Source organism: Paramisgurnus dabryanus, chromosome 21 (genome assembly GCF_030506205.2).
Source record: "Paramisgurnus dabryanus chromosome 21, PD_genome_1.1, whole genome shotgun sequence".
Classification (NCBI taxonomy): Eukaryota; Metazoa; Chordata; class Actinopteri; order Cypriniformes; family Cobitidae; genus Paramisgurnus; species Paramisgurnus dabryanus.
The window spans coordinates 24,402,603-24,426,454 of NC_133357.1; the positions used below are offsets into that span (position 1 = coordinate 24,402,603).

Here is a 23,852-nt window from a genome sequence, read left to right on the forward strand (position 1 = left end):
ATGTAACTATCTGCAATCTTGATTAAACTTTCTTGCATATTGGCTCTAATGGTGCTTTGCCAGCTTTAGCTGGCACAAATAAACAGCCATGTAGGAACAGAAGGAGCAGAATCGGACCTGGCTCATTTGGCAGACTAAATCAACCCTTCAGAGATCCGACTGGATATCAGTGCTGAACTCCATAATGAGAATTGCTTCAGGGCATCTGCCAAATTTCTCTTCTGCATTGTGGGAGTGTCTTCTATACAATCCACAGGTCCACACTTTGTATTCACTGCTGTTACTGCTTCTCAGAAATACTGTTGTACAGAATGATACAAAGATCTATTCCAACTGAATCTGATCAAATCTTTCAAAGAAATTTTTTCTGTAAAATTAATAGTAAGAAATACAAAATTATACGTTTCTAAGTCTTACGCCAACCTTCAAGTGGAGTCGGAAATATCATAATTATAAGTTCCAAGCACTTGAACGACTAAATTAATTCATATTTACGAGTCTGGAAATTATTGTTAATACATGGGTTGCCGAGTGATGTCGTAACGGCGTGTCGATTTCTTAAATGACGGAAAGCAAGTCTGTTGTTTGTAGTAATGAATGATTTGGTAAAGTTACATGCTGTATTTAAATAATTTTAAATGTATGTAACACCTTATGAAAAACAACTGCTTTTAAATACTCTTGAGAACAAAGCAGCACAAAAGTTTTTGGTAGCTCCTGCTGTGTTCCAGGCCAAAAAATGTTTGGTTGAAGTGTGGGTGGTCTCTGTAGAATCTGTTATAGCTATATAGCTAAAAACCATTGTGTTTGGTCTTTGAATAGAATAAGTCGACTTGAAAATAGTGGCTTGTATTAGACAATGATTTGATTTTAGCATGTCCAACACACTGTGATGTTACAGAGAATTAATTATGTCCTTTATCTTGCAATTATGTTTCCGTAATAATGCTTGTTTCAGTTCTAGTCTGGCGTCTAATATAGCCAATCATTATGACTTTAATCTTCACATAGATCACATTAGTTTATCTTCTATCCAGGGTGGATAGTTTTTACAATTATCAGCAAAATAAAAGTCTAGCACTGTCCTTCATCTGTATTTGAAACACCTCCCATGATGCCACTTAACAAGCGCACACATTAGGCTCCTGCATCACAACCTGCCCATATAGATTTCATTATCACTTCTAAATTGTAAAATCACCTCTTTATTACACCCAAAGCCAAATAAGGTAATAAGATAAGAAATAAGAGGCCCCAGGGTACAGTAGATAGCTTCTCGATTAGTTATATTTCACATACTGTGCCGGAGTATCTAAGCTCAAATCCACTACATATCTGTATATTGCTGTCCTGTTGTGCTGTCTAGTGCAATGAATATCAACAACTTGACATTTTCAATCATGTTTTATTCATAACCTTGTTGTTTTTCATTTATTAGCATGTATAGACATTTAATATAGACAAAGATTTTAAAACATATAGTGATGTTAAAGTGCCCGGGGCTTTATAGTCTCAATTGTAATAACTGAATTATTCTTGCATAATATATTGAATTTGGTCATCTTTTATCTGACTCATAACCCCGGGTATGTCTCACAGAAAAACTGCTGCTGTTCAACATGTCCTCAGCTGACAGATCATTTAAAACATCACAGCCAGAAAACCAAGGCCTCGCATCCTCGCTGACTCTCACAACCAGACTCCAATTTTCTTCCCAATGCAGGACTTCGTTCTCAGCGTGAAAAAATCAACCAAGATACTTTCACCTCACCTCTGCCAGCTCCACAGAAGTGAACACATTAATACGGTTCTGGTGGTGGCCGTACATTATCTCGGGATGCTTCCTTGCTTTATGGTGGGATTAATTCAGGCTGGTTCTTCAGTAGCAAGCGCGTAGGCTCATTGATGTGAGAAATGAAAGACAGTGACCGGTGACGCCGTGGCTCAGCAGGATAATTCCAGTGGAACGACTGGGTCAGCACTTGAAATGGCTGACTGAGAACCAGTCATGAATTTTGCCTTTTAATCGTTGTCAAAAAGAGAGAGAAATTTCATACGAGGGTAGATTTATAAAGTGGAGATGCAGGTCCGCAGATACTGTTAAATAATGCAGTGATATAAGCATTTTTTGGGAACACTATAAAATGTCTCTCCCAACCGAGAGATAGCACTGACATATGCCTTAAAAACTACTAGCCTTCCACCTCATTTCATGCTTTCTGTGTCCTCCAAAAACATATTAACTGACTGTCTAACGTGATCTCATGAGGATACGAGTGTATTTTTATGTAAAGAGTGGTTGTACCATACGTACATTTACTCACGTTTTAATACACACTGAAACAGATAATATCAATGTGTTCACAGGACTAATACTATATGTTAATTATTTATGCATTAACGGCTTTCCAGACATACAGATTTGAATGTATTCATAAATATCAAAATTGCGTGCATTGGCTTTACTTACTCAAATTAATGACATGTTTTCAATCGTATTTTCTGACTTCTAACAGTTTATTCATTTATCTAACCAAATGTTCATGACTTTCTAAAGGATTAATGTTACGCAATATTAAACAAGACTACACTTTAAAGCCTTAAAGCAACACCAAAGAGTTTTTTTTACCTTAAAATACCGTTTCCAAAAAACTTGAAACAGGGTGAATGGCACTTTCACATTCGCTTTGCAGCCCTCTATCGGCCAAAACCGCACTAAAGAAGTTTCCAACCATTGGGTAGCGGTCCTGTAGTTCGAGTAAAAACCTACAAAAACTTGATTTACGGCAGACCTACAATCCAATCAGAGCCAGCTATGCTGCAATATTTACGATAGTGATAATGAACAATTACGCTTCTAACCTGGAGGGGGAGCAAAGAGCAAAAACTCTTTAGTGTTGCTTTAAACCGAATAACATTTAATCATTTAATTATTTTGTAATATTTAGATTGTTTGCCATGACACACAAAAGGCGTTTTCTCTGCAGACTTCTCCTACGTATTTGACATTTTGCTTTTTTATATTAAAGGCGGAGTTAGGCACAATGTTTGAAAAACGCTTTGGAAAAGGGAGTAGGGCCGACTACCCAAACACACTTGTAGCCAATCAGCAGTAAGGGGCGTGTCTACTAACCGACATCTTTGCAGGGGTTGCGTATGTGTGGGGCAAGAAGGTACAGATTCTATTGGTTTAGGGGCATGTACGTTTAGGTGATTTCAAATATCAACATTGGCTTTCAAAAATTGTGCACTCCGCCTTTAACAGTGAATGAGGAGAGGACAGGAAAGTACAGGGAGGAGAGAGAGGTATGGGATCAGCAAATGACCACAAGCTGGGAATCGAACTCGGGTCGGCGAAAATGCGAAACATGTCGGAGCACTGCCCAGCACTACACCATTGGCTCTGACGTGTAACAATACTTACACCAAAACACAACATTCATTTGCTGTAATACGCATCTTTAAAATTTAAACAATCGTAAGAAACAGATTCAAATGCATCCCTTTATTCAACGATCCTGATCCTAGTTCTCATCAGCGACTGTGAGCGTCAAATCTCACGTCAAATATTGCGCCTCAAGAAGCTTTACAACACATTTTATGGCATTCATCAAAAGCTCATTCGCTCTTGCATGCTACCTAACAGATTTGCGACATTGCTGTCTTTCAGTCGATTTACTTTTACATTTTGAAATGCGCGCCTTGACAGAGAGAAGCCGGATTAACGTTCTTGTGAATTAATACGTTTAATATTTCTCTGTATTTTATAAACTCCAGAGAGGACCATGACTGCAGCACAATGTCCTTTGAACTACTTTTGGTACTGCTTTTCTCAAATAAATTTATTGTGACTAAACTTGTCTGTTATACTTTATATGTCTAATAGTACTTGATTTTATTAAACTGTTTTGTGCAGGTTTAGTGGTAGGACTAGTGCCTTAAAATATCTTTTAAATGCTATATTGTTACTTTAAATTTATGTCTGTTACATTGCATAATACAAAAGAATACATTACATTTTTTTTTGCATATAAAAAGGGTTTGGGGTATAGGTTTAGGGTGGTAACATTATGGATAAAATGGTTAAAAGGAAAATAAACTGCGATCTTTATTGAATGAAATGTTTATGTTTTAAAGCTGTAAAAATTGAATAATGCTATGATTAAATGTTGCAAATACGTCTACATTGTATGCTTCAGCATCTATTTAAACCATAGACTGTAAAAAAGATGGACGTAGTGTCCGTGACGTCACCCATTGGTTTCTGAAGATCGGTTTTGAAGCTTATGGGCATTTTAACATGGGTGTCTAAGGCAATTTACTCCCATTTATAGCGAGTCGATGAATTGCACTTTAAATCACTTTAGTATTGGCTTCATCAGAGAGATTGGAAGGTTGCCCCTCAGTTTAAACATACAAAAAAGTATGTTTTGTGTTTTGAAAGTTACATATTAATACAACGTATTAACAGTGAGACCAGGCTGGTCTGTCAATGGCAAAGATGCTTTTTAACAGATGGTGTAGTGACGGTATGCACCTGCAGGGAATCACTGGACTACGTTAACCAGCCGGACCATTTGGTCCAAACTGCACTTCGATTCTGTGACATCCAAAGACAAAACAGCAAGGGGAGTTGCCTGGACTGTTTTTAATCCATTAGAAACTAAACAATTATACTTCCTCTGTGAATCACACATCTCTTTTATATAAACATTTAAGTTAAAACCTACAGTACTTCATGGTATAAGACAGAATCACCAACATAATCTCCCTTACACGATCAAATCATTAAAAAACATTTTCTCACGTGAACATGGGCAAAGTAATGACTGCATTATTCATGCACTGCATCAGGCTCGGATCAAAGCACTTCTTTCTTATTTTACATATCATTTAAAAAATTCATTTTCAGATCATTTATCAAAGTTGCACGCTATTGCATCACGCTCAGTTATTTTAAAGTGCTCGATCACAATGAAAACCTTGAAACAAGATCAGGATTGTGTGTGTGATTCTGAGCAGCACAACTTAAGTCTTACCCGAGGCTTTTCCCAGCATTTTGTTGCAATGGTCGTCTCTCGCTCTCAGAAAGAGCAACATTTCCCGCTAATTACATTTCTTAAATTAAATTAGTGAGCAATGTAAGCAGGGCTCCGGCTGACCAACTTCAACCTTATTCAAAATCTGGCTCATAAATCACTCAGATTATTGTACATTGTGCAGCTGACAGGGCAGAAGTAACTTTATTTTCATTGTGTAACATCTGTACAAATATTGTACTTTAAATGTGATATGTTGACAATGATAAGTGTTTTGGCACTAAAACATTGGAAATCTTATTTTCCACAACAATGTTCCACCCCAAATGTTTTTATTTTTATTTTTTATTTTGCTACTGTGCCTTTAAGACATGTATGTGCTGTAAACAGCTTCTTCACAATTTAATAAGAAATCGTCTCGGTTACGGATGTAACCCTCGTTCCCTGAAGGAGGGAACGGAGACGTCACGTCGTGACCGACGAATTGGGAACTCGCTTAGAGAGACCAATCTGCTTCGTATACTACTAAAACGCCAATGAACTTGGCATTGAGATATTTGCATAATGCTGGCGCCGCCCCGCCAGGTGCGTATATAAGCAGCAGGTGCAAATAGGGAAATTAGCTTCTTTTCGCTGAGAAAGCCGGAAAGTGTGACCGGCCGTAACAGCAGGTGGCAGCACCTGTGGCGACGGGACGTGACGTCTCCGTTCCCTCCTTCAGGGAACGAGGGTTACATCCGTAACCGAGACGTTCCCTTTCAGTCGGTCACTACGACGTCACGTCGTGACCGACGAATTGGGAATCCCTACCAAAACGCCACTAGGGGCTGACCTCTTCCAGTGTCTGCGTAAAGCCCTCCGGTTCCACTTAAGGAGGAGGAGATAGGTTTTAGGGCAGAAGGCCGGGCACTAGATGTTCCTTTAACCCCACAGAAGTGCCAGCGACTGGGAAGCGCCCTACCTGAGCGGGATAGGAACGCTGCGGAAGCCACCACCCGTCTTAAGGGCTAATGGTGGGCGAAAGTCAACCGTAGTTGAGGAATAAAGACAGCCGTGGCTGTGTAAGCAAAGCAGTGCTCTGCTAAGGGAAACGTGGGCTAGTAGGATTAACCCCACGGAAAAATACTCACAAAGGAACCCGGTGGGACACAATGTGGAGCCCGAGCCAGACACGTAGGTTCGCGAGGATACAGCTAGTGAAAGGCTGACAGCCAATGCTCCGCAACAAAGGCTGCCAAGGCAGCGGAGGAAGAACAATTCAAACCATTACGCATTTTTGTTCTGAAGGCCTTCCATACTGACACAGTTATGAAGCATCAGTTGGAGGCTGCAAGCCGACCTGCGAGACTGCTCTCCGTGCTCCCCCTGGTGAGGAAAGAACACGAGAGGATACAGGCTCGATACGAACACTGTAAAATCTAATGAACGTATTAGGTGTCGCCCAACCAGCAGCTCTACAGATGTCTGTTAGCGAGGAACCACGAGCTAGAGCCCAAGAAGAGGCAACGCTCCGTGTGGAGTGCGCTCTCAAATTAAAGGGGCAAGGAATACCCTGAAGATTATAAGCCAGGGCGATAGTATCAACTATCCAATGAGACATCCTCTGCTTAGTGACAGCTTTCCCTTTCTGCTGGCCACCATAACAAACAAAGAGCTGGTCTGAGGTCCTGAGGCTTTGCGTGCGATCCACGTAGAGTCGCAGTGCGCGTACGGGGCACAACAAAGCCATGGTTGGGTCTGCGTCCTCCGGGGGCAGCGCTTGCAAGCTCACCACCTTATCTCTGAAGGGAGTGGTGGGAACTTTGGGCACGTAGCCTGGTCTGGGTCTCAGTGAGACAGCAGGACCAAACTAAAAGCACGAATCGTCAACAGAGAATGCATGTAGATCCCCTACTCTCTTCATGGAGGCCAATGCTATCAGGGTCAGAGTTTTCATTGATAAAAACATCAGACTCGTAGACTGCAAAGGCTCAAAAGGGAGACCTGAAGGCTTCAGCACCATGGACAGGTCTCAGGAGGAATAGAGGGAGGGCGCGAGGGGTTTAGCCTGCGAGCGCCTCTTAAAATGTAATAATTAAATCATGCTGGCCAACTGATCTGCCGTTGATAAGAGAGTGATGAGCAGAAATAGCGGCGATATCAACTTTAATGGCGGAGGGACAGCCTACCATCTAACCTATGTTAAAGATATAAAAGCACAATGTTAATGGGCATTCTCTGGGGTCCTCGCGTTGCGAAGAGCACCGGGTGACGAAAAAGGTTTCATTAAGCGCGTAAGCCCGTCTTGTGGACGGTGCTCGAACCGCGTCGATGGTGTTAGATACCGCTTGCGATAAATCACCTAAACCTTGCGCGCGCTCAACGACCATACATGGAAATCCCACAGGTCGGGGCGCGGGTGCCATAATGTGCCCCTTCCTTGAGAAAGAAAGTCTTTCCTCAGGGGAAATCGTCAGGGAGGGCCTGTCGCGAGGAGCATTAACTCTGAAAACCAATTCCTGGTAGTCCAGTACGGGGCGACTAATAAAAGGCTCTCCTCGTCCTGCCTGACTTTGCACAGTGTCTGCGCAATAAAGCTCACTGGAAGGAATGCGTATTTACGCACCCCCCGCGGCCAGCTGTGTGCCAACGCATCCACGCCGAGGCTGCCCTCGGTTAGTGAATAAAATAGGCGACAGTGGGTATCGTCCGGCGACGCAAACAGATCTATCTACGCACAACCGAACTTCTTCCAAATTAGCTGGACCGTCTGGAGGTGGAGTCGCCATTCGCCGGGGGCGCAGCTCGGGAAGCGCGTCTGTCGCTGTATTGAGCGAACCCGGGATGTAAATGGCACGAAGGGACCTCAGATGCTTCTGACTCCAAAGGAGGAGATGACGAGCGAGATGCGACAGGTGACGAGAGCGCAAAACCGCCTTAACGGTAAATAACGCAACAGTCGCAATGTTATTGGTGTCGGCTAATACATCCTTCCCTCGCATCTCCATAGCGGAGCGTACAAGTCCCAGATATACAGCGCACCGCTCGCGGCAGTTGGGGTGCTATGCACACCCCTGAGACTGCAAGCCCGTCATACGTGGCTGATCATCCCGTGCTGAGGGCATTGCAATATACAGAATGCCAGGAGACCCCTCAGGGGCATATCTTCTATCGGAAATGCCGGGTCTACCACGGGGAAAAATTGAAATGACACGCAGGTGCAATGTTTACACGGTGTATGTCGGTGTGCCACGCTCTCCTCGAGACTCGATCGTAAGCAAACGCTGAAGCGGTCTCATATGAAGCAGCTCGGGCGGCGTCACAGCCGCAGCATGCTGTCATATGTCCAGGAGCTTCTGAAATTGTTTCAGAGGGACCGCGTACTTCCCTCGAATTAAACCGAGGCAAGTCAGAACTGACTGGTTGCGCGCTCTTGTTAAACACGCCAATTAGTCGATCGAGTCTTATTTCCATACTGAGAAAAAGGATCCTCTGCACGGGGCAAAGTTGCTCTTTCCCAGTCGACCTGAAGACTTAAACGAGCGAGATGCCGAAGCATTAACTCTCTGTGTTCGCGCACGTCTGCTAAGAACGGGCTATTATAAGTCGACGTACATAAAAGCAGAATGCGAACAACGCTCTCTCTCTGATATTTTAATGCCGTGACTAGCACACGGAGACACGGAGAGAGAGAGAGACAGCTCGAATGGTGTACTCAGTATTAATAAGCCCACCCCACGACGCAGAGCGAAAAAACGGTCTAAAGCGAGGGGAGATGGACACATAAAGTACACGTCTTACAGGTCTAAGGCTGCAAACCGATCTGAATATTGAAATACGAGCCTCGGCGTTATCATCCAAAAAGAACACCTTCGTAGAGCCGGTGCGTAAATCAAATCGATCGTAACCCGCCGCGTATTTTGGGTACTATGAGATAAAGGCTGGAAAAACCCTATCATCATCATCTCGGTAAGAGGGACCGGCTCGAACATCCTTCGCCAACAGGATATCGACTTTTGCACGCAGTACATGTGCATCGGACGCTTTCACCACAGTGAAACGAAAGCCCGAATTTTGGGGAGTGCCGGATTCGTAACCGAGGCGGATCGTGCGTAAAACCCAACGAAACGGGCTGGGAACTGAAGCCAAGCACCCAGGCACCGTACGAGGAGAAATAACGACACTACCGAAGTACCCGCGGTGGGGCAGCGAAGCGAGACAGGTTGGACTGCTGGTGTGTCTGCTGTGACAGCATAAACATCTACAGTATGTGTGTGTGACACTGACCTGAGCCCGCTGAGGGTAACGGTCGTCTGGTCTCCTCTACGGAGAGCGCAGACTCCGATGAGGGTGCTGGTGGTCCGGTCTCCTCAGCGGAGAGCTCGGACTTCTCAGGTCACCCGCTGGCGATAGAGGAGAGGTAGGGGAGCTGGTGTGTACCCGCTCACGGCTCTCTCGATCCTCCGGAGACCTAGAGAGGGAAGAGGAATGCACTCTTATGTGTGGTTAAGTGGGTACCGGCCGAACAGCCGGTGGAACATATGCAAACCAGGGATTTTCCACCCGACCCTCTATCGGGGGAAGGAGCTCCATCTCCTGAAGAGTGATCCTCTGCCAATCCGGGTCGCCCTTCACTGGCCACTTAAACTCCCGAATTTCACGGGAAGCGGCTAAGCGGGCGGGGCGAGCTGCTGACGACCGGTTCCCCTGCGCTGCCGAGATGGGGTCCGAGGAGGGGAACGGAGGTGGTCGCCGCAGGACGCCGACGGCGAGAGGCAGACTGAGGAGCCGGCGTGGTGGACCAAGGGCAGCTCTCTTCCGCCGGGGCGTGACCTAGGAGATCGCCTCAGTCTGCGCAGCGGAGCTGTACGACTCCCCTGGCTCGCCGAAGAGGCCGGTCTGTGAGACAGGAGCATTCAAGTTGTTCTCGTCTGCGTCCGTCATGTCAGCCAGACACAGCCAAAGGTGGCGATCTTAGCGGCTCCGTTGGTGAGGGAGGTGAGGGGTGAAAGCTGAACGGCCGGACGGCCGCAAACCACGTCAGCTCTTCGTGCCGTCGGGAAAGAAAGGCACAGGAGGAGAGGACCGAGAGGCCCGAACAGCTCCGAAGTACCAATCATGTGGGCGGGACGGTTCGGGCGGAGAGAGGTTAACCTTTCCAACTCTACCGTCTCCGCCGCTCGAGCGGGCACGGCCGCCATCTCTGGAACGACTCTGCCTCGGAGGAAAAATGGACACCCCTCTGATGCTGCAGAAGTGACGGGACCAGAAGGAGGTCCAATGGATTCGGCAGACATCGTAGAACAGGACTCTGCAGTCTCCACCGGAGCCTCAACCGGCTGAGGATGAGAAGGCCGGTAGGTGGAGGACGCATCCTCCGTCCTACTCAGCGTAGTGACGCGAAGGGCGCCCTGCGAGCGCTTGACAGCCGCACCATGGCGGCGTCAGCACTGCAAAGGCGCGGACAGCGTTCCCGTAGAAACGACAGTCGTCTCCGCAATCCAAGAGGGTTATGCTCTCACAGAGAGAACAGAAACTCTCCACGAACGCAGCCCCGGAGTGCTCGATGCCTGAGCACGAAGACAGCGCTCGTGACCGTCACTGGAACCCTTATACTTCTCGCATCCAAGATCGCACGGCGAAAAGCTATCCTGAAAAGGACGCTGATCTCCGCATATACGAGAGAGTGGCTGCCTTTAAAAAGACACAGAGCTCTCACGTATCACTCTTTTAGGGAAATCACTCTTTAGGTGCTCAGCTGATGATGCGCACAGGGAAGGCAACGCACACACTAAACTCAAAACAAAAAAGATGCAGAGCCGTGGAATACTGCGAGCGTCCGCTGTGTTAGTACTGCTTGTCAATCAACTTCAGCAACCGTTCCCAGAAGAGCAGAGAGTAGCTTCTCAGTAGCAGATAAAGCCGGCTTTCGAAGCGAAAAAACTAATTTCCCTATTTGCACCTGCTGCTTATATACGCACCTGGCGGGGCGGCGCCAGCATTATGCAAATATCTCAATGCCAAGTTCATTGGCGTTTTAGTAGTATACGAAGCAGATTGGTCTCTCTAAGCGAGTTCCCAATTCGTCGGTCACGACGTGACGTCGTAGTGACCGACTGAAAGGGAAACTACAGTATGCTTACATACAGGTTGCTGTCAGGATTCAATATATTTTGCACTTCATGATTTAATAACATTCTTAATGCAAACTGCATTACATTGTGACAGCCTCACAAAACCATGTGAGCTGAATATTAGACTCTTAGAAGTAAAAGTGTTCTTGCCATTAAATAACTAAATCAAAGGGTCTTAAAAGATTGTTACGAGTTCAGTAGCATTGTTTTATGTTTACTGTAGGCTCTTGTGTTTACCGTTGGTTCAGTATTTCACTTTAATGGCAATGAAAAGGAAATAAGTCTGTTAAACTTTAGTCATTTCATTGGTATTAACAAATTTGTCTTTAACTGCAAAACCCTCTAAATGCATGCAAGCTTTTTCTGGCAATAATCTCCACTTCTAAACAGTCACACTTCACTGTCCTTTCTGAAGAAATGCAAAAAGGCTCAAAAACTTGGTCAATATACTGATATATTTGGAATACTTCTAAGCGATAAAAAAACATACATCTTGACAACTGAAATCTAACGTAGACTCGCCATCTTCATCCTATTCTTCTTCTGTGCACTTAGTGGAGTTTGCTGAAATATCGGCATGGTATTTAACAGATTACGGTATGCTATAAGCAGACCACAGAGTAAAAAATGTGCAGCATTTTTGTCAAATCAACAAAAGCATAAGTTGATTATAAAAACTTGATTTTATAAGTAATGTTAACTTAGAATAGTACATTGAATTGACGCAGAAACCAAGTAGTTTTACTTCTTGCTGGATTTTTTTTACAGTTCAGTATTTCTGAATGGCCTGAGGCCAGGATGAAGTGGATTTGATGAATGTATAATACTGTATGTGCAGAGAGCATTTGGTCAATATCATTATCTCATTTTTGATGGAGGTGATGTTCAGTAGCAATTTCATCTGAGCTCTTCACATCCTTTTTTTTTACCTTTTTATCGTCTGTAACCTTTATACACTATAAAAAATATTTTGTGCGGGAACAGAAAAGGTTCTGTGGATATTAAAGGTTCTTTATGGGACCATACGGCAAGACAGAGAACATGTTTGGAACCTTTTTTTTAAGAGTTCACTGCAGACAGGGTGCTAAAATATATGAAGAGTTTGATTCCAAAATTAGATAATTTAAAAAAAATCTTGTTTTTGATTGTGAGCTCTTCACTCTTCAATTGATATCAATCAAACTGTAGTTGGTTTGTTTTGATTTTAGGCTTCATAACTAAAAAAATACAGCCAAGTAGCACAAAAAACACAATAAAAACATGATAACCTAATAATAAACATGTTTTGACAAATTTTTTAAAAACAAAGTATCTTGCTTTGGAACCAAACTCTTCATATGTAGCCATGTAAATATTTAAAGAGGCAAAAATACTTTGTATCAGCTGGCTCATGCCATAATATTACACTGCTTAGATTAAAGGGATGGTTTACCCAAAAATAAAAATTATTTCATCATTTTCTCATCCTCATGTTGTTACAAACCTGTATGAATTTATTTTCTCTGATTGACTTAAATAGTAGAAAAACAAATAGGATGGAATTCAATGGGTACAACTGTGCTTACCATCATTTATCAAAATATCTTCATCATTTATCACAATACTTCCATAATATTTGTTTTCCTATAAGTCAATGCTTACAATTAGCTGTGTGCTCACCATCACTTATCAAAATATCAATATAAAAAACTCATACAGGTTTAAAACAACATGAGGGGGAGTAATGATGACAGAATTTTCATATATTAATAAAGCTGTACAATAAACAAGCAAAAAAGAAAGAAAGAAAGAAAAGAGTTAAAAAAGGATAAAAGAAGGGTTTATCACGATTTCACTGATTCATCTGGTAGAGCATGAAGCAAGCAACATCAAAGTCAAGGTCATGGCTTTGAATCCAAGAAGTACACACTCTAAAAGCATCTTTCTAATACATAAATGTTTAATTCTATGTTAAAGCAGGGCGTGCATTCATATTACTGTGAGCTGTACAGGGGAGCCACCAGCCGTGCATGTATTTGTGCCTCAGCACCACAGTAACAAAATGTTCCAACATTAAGCAAATACAACAGAAGTGAAAAAAAACATGCCAAGTGTCAGCAGAAACAAAAAAGCAAAATGCAAAATACAGCCTCAATCATCTTTCCTCAAAATACTTTACCCCTTTTTGGAGGTTCTTATCTTAACCTTAATCTTCCACTTTAGCTTGATTGCAACTCTTAATTATTCAATTACTGTCAGATACTGCTCCTGTATAGTACTGTAAAACACGATTGCAATAGCAGAGCAAAAGGTCATGGGTCCGAACCCAGGGAACACACATACTGATAAACAATCTATAATAATAATAGAATTTGTAGCCATGGAAACACAGAGGCATTCACTTATAATGTATAGGTACATGTACACTACAGTACTACTGGGGTTCCCTAAGCAGATTTCACAGCAGGGGTAGGCACCGTTGGTCCTGGAGTGCCGACGTCCTGCAGATTTTAGTTCAAGCCTCGCCTACCTGTAGTTTTTTAGGTGACTCTTTAGACCTTGATTCGTTGTTCAGTTGTGCTTGATTAGAGCTGAAGCTAAACTCTGCAGGACATCGGCACTCCTGGACCGACGATGCCTACCCCTGCTCTACAGGGTACAGTATGTGTACAAAAATGTATATAAAAATGATAAAACCCTGCCATATACCGTAATACCGCACACAGAACATAACATAAGGATGATATGGTAAAAGAAAACAGTATATGTAAATATGATGGTGAATCTAAGGACATGTACATAACCACAGAGTAGCCATGAAATGACTGAGCATTCCTCTGTCTATACTGTATCACAAACAGATCTCATCCTTGGGCATTTTTATCACTGATGGCTGAACATTTCCACTGAAAAGCTTTCTGATTGAGCTCAATGAGATGAAAATGAGCATTTCCTGCACATCCCGTGACTCCGCACTTCTCTGTTTGCCAGTAATGAGGTTTTTTGTGGCCCTTGGGCTAAACTAGACACACAAACAAATGTGAAGCGTTGATATTTGGCTTCTTCATCATATCAGTGCTCATATCATAAATTCCCAAAAAATCTCTGTCCGTACGACAAACGTCTTAAAGTAAAGGGGGTGGTCATAAGACTTTTAACATGCAAATACTTATCGGACGTTACTGCGTAGTGGGTGCTTCGTCCAACTTTGCTTTTCTTTAGAGAGAGCTCAGACTTGAACTTTTGTACGCAGCAAATCCGAAATATCTTTGCACAAGATTTCCTGATGCATTCGCATGCGAATTGAAGTCAATGGAACGAATAGTGTAGTGTGACCGCCCCTTAACTCTTATATGGCTCTGATAACTCTTTCCATATGTTTAACAGGCTTGTTTTAGCCTCATTGCTTTGTCCTGAGGGTAACGCTGATCTGTCTCATTAATTCCAAATTGTATCTTTCAATTTATTGGTGCCCCATGGCTCTTCAATTAAGTGGCTGAATTTCTGGTGGGCATTAAGTTCTCACTGCACCACGATGGACCGCAGCATGACCACACCCAGTTTCAGTAGTTACTCATTGGTCTCCTGTATTCTTGCAGACGGGTGTTACTGATGGAGATACGGCCATATCTGAGGTGACAGTTTTGAGTGTTAACTGTAGCAGCACTAAGCTGAAGATTCACCTGAGCTGACAACCCTTTGAAAAGATTAACTTACACCAGCATGAATTTCCAATATGATACAAGGCTGCTGGTAGGCAGGGCTGGTTTGGCACTGGTCTAGCTGGCAGACACGAATAGGCATGTTGTTTACAAGTTAAACTTAGATATATGTTATATGTACCATTAGGTACGGACGTGTGTACATTTGGTACCAATATTTACCTTTAACTAATAAGTATCTTTGCAAAGCTATACTTTTCGAAGGTTAGAGCCTCAATGACATCTGAGGAAAATTGTTTGAAAATTTTTCTGACAGTCTAACCTAGGGCTGAACCAGAAAATTCGAATATTCGTTCCGTGGGTTGACATTCGATTTTCAGTTTTGAGATTCGAATATATATATATAAATATTTTTCAGCGTTAATGCAGAGCTTTTGCCAAGCAGGAAGTGCGCTTCACTCTCCCGCTCTGTAGGTGGCGCAGAGAGACCAACATCCATAGTCAACAGCCATCAAACAGCACCAGTGGAAGAGATCGCCTCGAACGGAAAGCGCGCTTCCTGCTTTGGCATTCACGCTAATAGTGTTGTAAATAACGTTCAGTTTCTTGCAAAAACTGATTGATTTGCTTCACAAGACGTCAATATGTCACACAGAGTTATGGGGGATTACTTTTGTATTGGATATATATGCTTTAGCTCTTAAAGTGTGCGGATCGGTTGACTTGCATGACGGAGCACTGGGGTTTCTGCAAAATATCTTCTTTATTGTTCTGCTGATGAAAAAAACATATTGATGGTGTAAGTGTTATAAATAAACTTGATTTTGAAAGTATGCTACCGTTTTATTACAGTTTGTTGAACTTCGTTCATTTATTTTCGTTGTTTTATTTAAATAGCCTACCCTACGTTGTCAGTAATTACTGTGCTGCTAATTTCTGATACGGGAATGTTTATTTGTTAGAAAAATGTTAGGCTACCTTATTAAAAGTATTGCTCTTGTGTTTTGTTTCACTAATGCTGTCCTCGCAGGACGCGTGACAGGCACGCCGCTTCCAGCTTGCGCTGTTCTGTAGTATTTTTAAAGTTTATTTCTTAAAGTTTATTCTAAACGTGTCACATGTCCATATTGCACGAAAAAAAGGCACTACACTCCCTTGAGTCCGCAGCAACACATCCGCCACATAATAAAACTAGACAGCCAGACACACACGCATACACACACACACACACACAGATTCCTGCCTTTATTAAAGAGAAAAATATGTTCAGCCCCTCCTTCCGAAGCTTCGAATATTCGATTTTATTTCTACTAGAGCTTCGAAGCTCAAAAAATGGTATTCGGAACAGCCCTAGTCTAACCCCTTTCACATAACACAGTCATCCCAGAAAAGTGCCATAAAATTGCGAGAGTGTCTTCCTTGTGAATGCAAATACATCCTGGATCTGATCCTAGGATCGATCACAGATTGGGGACCTAGTAACATTGCCAGGATCAGTCTAGGAATGTGCCTTGTGTAAACAAAAGGTATGAAGAATGCTGCAAGCGGTGTGTCACAGATCGCAGATATTAAGCAAACTTAAGTCGTTATGCAAAATTGTGCACAAAAAAGTGCAGAGTTACGGTGAATTGCCCTAAAGTGGGACATGTATTTTAATTTCAGACATCTGTGACAAGTTCTTCCTATTTGACGATTGTACCAGTTTCATATACTGTACGATTGGACATTTGAGAGGTTATGCAATTTTTTATTTTTGTGATGCCAAAGTTTCACTGGCATTCATGTATTTTTGGGGGACCTACAAACACTAGACCTTAGTTGTCCCACATTAGGCAGTGTCCCACTTTTGTAAGGACAATTCACCTTACATTACACGTCACCCCCTGATATCACGTGTCTTTACTGGATCTTTACTGGATGTGTGACAGAGTATTTTCCAGCATTTGTGTGTGAAAAAATCTGGTTGACTGCGGAAGCCTTACTGGATAAGAAATCTGGGGTGTGTTTCCTAAACAACAACGTAACTCGATGCTGAACTACCATATTATGATGTATAGTTGGAAAAACAAATTACTTGTCAACACTGTTTCCAGAAAACATAGTAACTTTGTCGCACATTCGTCGTTTGAACCATGGTGGTTCAACAATATAGTTGATTATGTCACATCGAAGGTGGAGTATTAATTTATCTGTTCAAATCAATTTAATGTCAGAATACTGCGGTATATAACATATATTGCACCAGAAGACCGTTTTTGTTATCATGATTTAGTTCTGTTGTTTTCTCAAAGATATTTAATTAATGCGCAAGTTCCTTCTTATGCAGGGTTCACACCAGACACGGTAGAGGCAGCAAGCACAAGTGATTTACATGTTAAGTCAATGTAAAGATGTGTTTAGGCATCCTGCGGTGCGGTATATGTGGTAAGCGCAGCGCGAATAGCAGGAACGGGCGTTCAACACGCATTGAGCGTTGCCGCAGGAAACACACGTGTTGACAAATCTGAACTGGCAGATTTTCGCTCCGCGTTAACCAATCAGGACCTTGCTGTAGTAGTGACGTGATTACAGTAAGGGAGCAGAGTTGCAGAGTCTTAGCGGAGTCACAGAAGCCCCTCCCTTGATGCGAATTTCCGCGTGAATGTCTAAAATGACTAGAATTTCACGCGCGAATGAAGTGAGTGAACTAAAATGTTAAAGCGTCCAACTATAGCGCGTTTTTGCCACTTCTACCGCGGCTGGTGGGAATGCACCATTACGTCACTCCTCCCAGGGATTCCTCAGGGTCTTAAAGTTTGTAGATCTGCGCACATGCACATTTTTCAAATTTAGTGCTTTAATTCTGTTTACAAACTCAAAGACGTAAAATAAAATTTTTATATATTTAGAATGATGGATATAGAATGTACTACATGTTTTTTTTTTTTTGCTTTTGTAGTTTAAAAGCATGATCAATGTAAGTCTACATATTATAATAACAAGAAATTCTAACCACAGGTGAAGAGCTGTCGTACAAACCACACAAGTTTGTGATGCAGCTTGCGAATGTTCGTTTGAACTATGGTTTCGGGAAACACCAAATCGTTGAACTTTGGGAGTAACGACGAAACTTACGATGGTAGTTGGCTAACGATGCTTTTGTGTGAATGCTGATTTTTTTTTAGTGGAGAGGTTGGAAAATAAAAGACCTAAAGTTTTTCAATAAGGAATGGAGTTTTTCCATAATGTTGTGCCTGTTTGAATTGATTCCTTAACAGAATCCCAAAGGGCAAGTATGGAATAATGTCCTCCTGCCATCTACAGTATGATCCAGTATACTGACCATTACTTATCTCTTATCGAGCTGAACTCATAACACACAACTGTTCTGAGAGCAGATGGGAACCAGTGATGATAAATGACAGTAATAGCGTTCTGTATCAGATTCATCCCTGCTTGACTGCTAACCGAGCAAATGCTGTTTTCAGATCGCACCATCATTTCTGGATTCGGTGACGATAAATATATTTGTAAAATGGATCAAATGGCATAAATATTTTAAAGTTCAACAACGCTTTAATGAGATAAACACAAAGACTGCTTTCTATACAACCTTTTAATATGTAAAAAAAAGCAACTTCTCTGAATTACAGAAAACATCACAACAGTTACCAAAATCCATTCCCTCAGGAAATCACAAATTATATCTCTATAATATCTCTATACAGTATTGCAGACCTTAGCTTAAGTCTCCTGCATCCAGGGGCGATTCCAGGATTTTATAAATGGGGGGACACAGGGGGGACCAAGAACCAGTCAGGGGGGGGCCAATCAAAAACTTCAAATGAAAATAAATACTGGTTTAGAAAATATTAAGCATGGTTCCCAAAATCTTGTGCAATGCCACATGTTCTAATATAGATGGTATTAATTTTTTGTATTTTGCATGGATTAAACAACAGTTCTGTTCCAAAATAGTTCACTTTAAATAAATTGTCATAATTTACTCATCCTATAGTTATTTCAAACCTGTATTAGTTTTTCTTCGGCTGAACACAAAATAAAATATTTTGAAGAATCTTAGTAGCCAGAAAGTTGATGAACCCCACTGACTGCATGTTATTTTGCTCCTACATATGAAGTCAATGGGATCCATCAACTGATTTTGGTTACCGACATTCTTAACTCTTTTCTTTTTTGTGTTCAGCAGAAGAAAGAAACTCATACAGGTTTGAAACAAGTTAAGGTATATGACCATTTAAATTAAGTGAACTGTTCCTTTAAGTTGGCTTTCTACATTGCGTGTAGCTGGTATTAGTTAACATTTTGACATATCAGGATTTTGGGAAAATATTAGCTTACTTAAAAATTTGTTTTTCTACTCTGTCTGATCTGACTTTCATTGTTTATTAGCCTATATTGTATTTTAACACAACTGAATGCTATTTTTTACATATTATCTTTTCTGTTGTCAAACACCAAGAAAGAGTTTAAGCTAGTGACTAAACACGACCCAATAACACCTCGTGTTTAATCCAACCAGCTGTTACTTTGTACTGCTAAAATCGACTGCGACATTGTCTGATACAATTTACATTGAAGAGCTGATACGAGGTGATTTCGGATTACATGTGTGTCTCGTGCAAGGTTGCTCTTCTCATCTGATTGTGTTTATGAGCGCTTTTAATTTTAAATGCGAGTGATAGTTGTATTGTAGATGGCGTATTGCGCAGACAATTCAGCGCAAATTCAAAAATATCAGAAAATACTGTTAAGCGTGCGCGCGCATACCGCACCATAGGGAGGGAGAGAGAGAGCTTGTGCACAGAGAACTGGTGTGTGTGTAGGAAAACACTAACCTTTCGTTAAGTCATAATACTCGATCATCCGTTTTCTCTGTCAGTAACATCTGTTGACTGTTAACTTTTACGTGAAAAGAGAACGGAGGAACCAAGGTGGAAAACACTGCCAACTTTTAACTCCTTCACTCAGTGTCAGAGAGGCACTGTTGAGGTTCCGCACGCAGCAGTGAGAAAGCGTGCACGCGAGAGAGAGAGAGAGAGAGAGGCTCTGCTGAGCGCTTGCAAAAGCACATGAAGCCGTTTTAAATAGTAAAATAAAATGTAAATGGTAATCATGGAAAATCTATTTGATTTGTGCCAGTGTTGAGTCTGTGGCTGGGCGCCCTCCTTCTCGTTTGCACGAGTCTCAAATCAAACAGTGATTGATAACTGGTCCAATTGTGTGGTGGATGGTGTCTCTTTCCTCGTGTTTTAAAAACGCGCCACTACTGTGCTCGCTTCGTCTTCGGGTTCGCGCGAGTCTCAAATCAAACAGTGATTGACAACTGGTCCAATGGTGTGGTGGGTGTCTGACAACTGGTCCAATGGTGTGGTGGGTGTCATGGTGTCTCTTTCCTCTTGTTTTAAAAACGCCCAACTACTGTGCTCGCTTCGTCTTCGCGTTCGCGCGAGTCTCAAATCAAACAGTGATTGACAGCTCTCTGGTCCAATGGTGTGGTGAGTGTCATGGTGTCTCTTTCCTCCTGTTTTAAAAACGCGCAACTACTGTGCTCGCTTCGTCTTCGCGCGAGTCTCAAATCAAACAGTGATTGACAGCTCTCTGGTCCAATGGTGCGGTGGGCATTTTCAGCTTGACAGTAAATCTAGCTGGCCCAATGAGATTGGAGGGGGGGCACCAGGGGGGGCCAATCATATTCCAAGGGGGGGCGGTGCCACCCCATGCCCCCCCTCTAGACACGCCCCTGCCTGCATCTCAAATTCTCCTTTTGTAAGAAATACCTCACATCTGTTTCAGAAAAGGTTTAACAATATCTCATAATTTGCCCCAAAAGTATACTGTCAATGAATATATTTTAATATGAACTCCAACATTTCTACTTAAATTCATCAAAGACCAAATGATGTACTATCTTTATTCTATAGATTTGCAACTAATACAATATAAATATTTGTATTTCTTTATACTGTACTACAGTAAATGCTGGGTTGTTTCAACATGTGGTTGGGTTTAAATTAACTTATGCTGGGCTCCTTCAAGGCTCTCCTGATTTTGAAGGTTGTCCTTTTTGTAAACTTTTTTATCATTTTGTTTACTTCATGACTCCTGAGATACCTTCACTGTCTTGTCAAATTCTATGCCTGTGTGTGCACGGGGAATGTGATCAAAAAAATAAATAAAATGGCGGCCAAGAAAGCATCTGGATCACAAATTTCGTGTACTGTAAATAAAGTTATATTTTCACTTTATACACCTTTTCATTGGACTTCTAGCGAGAAATAAGTTTTGTAGTTTTTAAATATGCGATAAGTTATCAGAAAGGTGCTCTTCAAACTGAATTCCATTACACTGCCTATGAAGGCTGTCCAAATACGTTTCCCCGAGCTGCCTTCATGCCACCGAAGTAATTGCCTCATGAGGCAGCGAGGTAACAACCCAGCTGCCTTCGGTTTCGGACACAGCCAACATGTTGCCCTGAGGACATCTCTCACTTGGCAAAATCAGGCTGAGTCTGTTTCAACCAGAAATTCTACAATCTCTTGTTGTAAACCATGACTGGGTCAAAGACGGACATTTTCTAGGATGGTTTACTTTATGTGTTGGGTTTGTCTATATGTTACCCCTTTTTTTGTGTATAAACCTTTGTTTCTATCTCTCTTCTACAGAAGTTAAGGAGCAACAACCGAGACAAAGTTTTTATCTCTGAACCCTACAATTTTTATTTCGGGTTGACATGTACCATTTGGATGTTTCAAAGCTTCACAAACCAAAATTCCTCAGTATTGTACAGTATCCCAAATCTCTCTCACACACATGAACTTACACTTAACACAACCACACACATACTCAAAGTGCTATACAAAAATTTGCAAACACAACTCAACATCATCCGAGCCTGGAAGAGCTATGAGTTATTACAATTAATTGGCTTCTTACAGCTTCAATAAACTATCAGCAAAAATACCTTCAAACAGTGCTTTAAATGCCCATGCATGAATGCATTCAATAGCGCTACTGTACTCCAGCTCACGTCTGAAGCCCTGATGACACAGCATTTGTCCTTGAGAATGTCCCTTCCTAGTGATCCCCCATCTATTGCAGGAGAATCCCAAGAGAGCAAAAAACACTTACCAGAGAGAGAGAGAGAGAGAGGGAGAGAGAGAGAGAGAGAGAGAGAGAGAGAGAGAGAGAGAGAGAGAGAGAGAGATATCTTTCAATCCAATGTGTCTTCTAGCATCCTATACAACCTCTAACCCAAGCTCATAAATGAAGAGCAAATGGAAAAGTCCTCTGCATCCCTGATGGCTCACCTGAGAATATAAGACCCACGTGATCTCACACGCATCTTAGTTAGTGCTTCATTACAATAAATGAATACAACTATGGTCAGATTAGCCAAGATATCACCTGGCATCCAAATATGCCTAGATTTCCATACGAGCTCAATCACTGGTCATCAAATATTCAAGACCAAGTCAGAGCAATGCTTTCCAATATTTTAATAGCTTCATTTCTGTGCAATTGTCTCATGCATGTCAATTCATATTTAGCCTGGAATTGAAGGAGACAACACTGATTTCTGAAGGAAGCATAACCGACAACTCACCTATATACAAGTCTATACAAGAGCAATCTCTGGGCAATCGAAATGCAGTTTGATTGTTTTCCACTTTTTAAGTCAACTAATAAATTTTTTCCCCTAATGCAAGGTTAACATGGATTTTAATGGCAGAGGAAGCACGCATCCGGCTCTCACCCCGCTACACTCAACCGCAGACCTCTTTTAATGCTCTCCATTGTCTGTGATCTTTTTCTGTGCGATCTGCAGTTACAGCAGATACACCGAGAGCTGCAGCATATTGTGTTGCCTCTGTGCGGTGGAGCAGAGCAGGGTGTTGTTTCCATTTGCCTTGCGGGGAAATACAGCAGCTGTCAGGAGGACATTCAGGAAGACACACTGCGCCCATGCACGGACACCTCAAAACAGCCACCCGCCCGCGTTCGACTTTGCCCTTGCGCACTGCTCCGGGACCAGCTTCCCGTGACCGTTGTGCAACTATGAGGTGGGAAAGAAAACTGATCCCGGATCAGTGAGTAACGGCGAGTCCTGCCACTAGGACCAATGTACATGTGCCAAATACACAAATCAATGCTGATTAAAACTGATTTGAAGTTAAAGCATCAGTTAAACATCTCCACTCACCAACTCCAGCATAAAGAGCCCAACTGGCACTTTTCATCAGCATAAACACATTGCCGGTTCGAGAGAGTTACACGAGACCAAAACTGTCACAAATGTATGAATCACACACTGCAGTACTCCACTAATCACCGAGCCCAGACTGTAATGGGCTTCCCTCTCCACAAACGTCTAGTGCCATGAACCACCTTTCTACCGTCCAGTGCAGCACGACTCCCTGTTTGAAAAAAAGCACGTTCAAAAGGCACACACCTGACTGCGGCGTTCTCCTCGGTCCTAATCCTCAATGAACGAGGCACTTAGGGGTTAATGTTTCAGCGGCGCGCGAACGTCTCCTGCACGCTCTTTTCCATCAGCCCGAGAAACTGCAGTCATTCCCCCTCTTTCGTTACTGCAGCACTACACACACACACTCATTTCGGCGAACACACGCATACACCCCTCCCCTCCTCCTGTTCTCGTTCACTTTCTCTCTTCCCACAGAGAAAACCCCCCCAAACACACTCCTTCCTTCCCCCACCCTTCCAATTCCGTTCTCTTCCGAAGCCGCCTGATTGGAGATTCTGCTCACACAGCTCTGCATACATCTCTGCTTCTTTTTTATGTCTTTTTCTATTCAGCTCATGCACGCCGATGGGGTCAATATACGGCACTTACCATTCCTTTCCCTGCCAAACTCAGTGGCCTTAAATCACCCTGTTTCTTTTGCAGAAATGCACCCCAGGACTGTACGAATGCAGTTCGGATGGGTTTCTGGATGGAAGAGAAATGGGAATGTGGAGCGGTTGGCTGAATTTTGAAAAAGGGGGGCTGCGGAGCGCTGCTTAAAATGTGTTGCAGCAGAAAGAGACAGAAGGCG

General features: G+C 42.5%; 1 protein-coding gene across 3 annotated transcripts in view; it reads right to left on the minus strand.

The window, feature by feature from the left end:
• The window catches only part of syt2a (synaptotagmin IIa), a 65,161-nt gene extending 41,756 nt beyond the window's left edge, over window positions 1-23,405 (minus strand). For 2 of the 3 annotated variants that reach the window (XM_065282385.2, XM_065282383.2), the window contains exon 1: window positions 23,246-23,405. The gene's annotated coding sequence lies outside the window, so the exon portion shown is untranslated. Of the gene's footprint in view, window positions 1-22,996; window positions 23,186-23,245 lie in introns of those variants that run through there. The other variant, XM_065282384.2, reaches the window with a different exon arrangement.
• Between the last annotated feature and the right edge of the window lie 447 nt (window positions 23,406-23,852).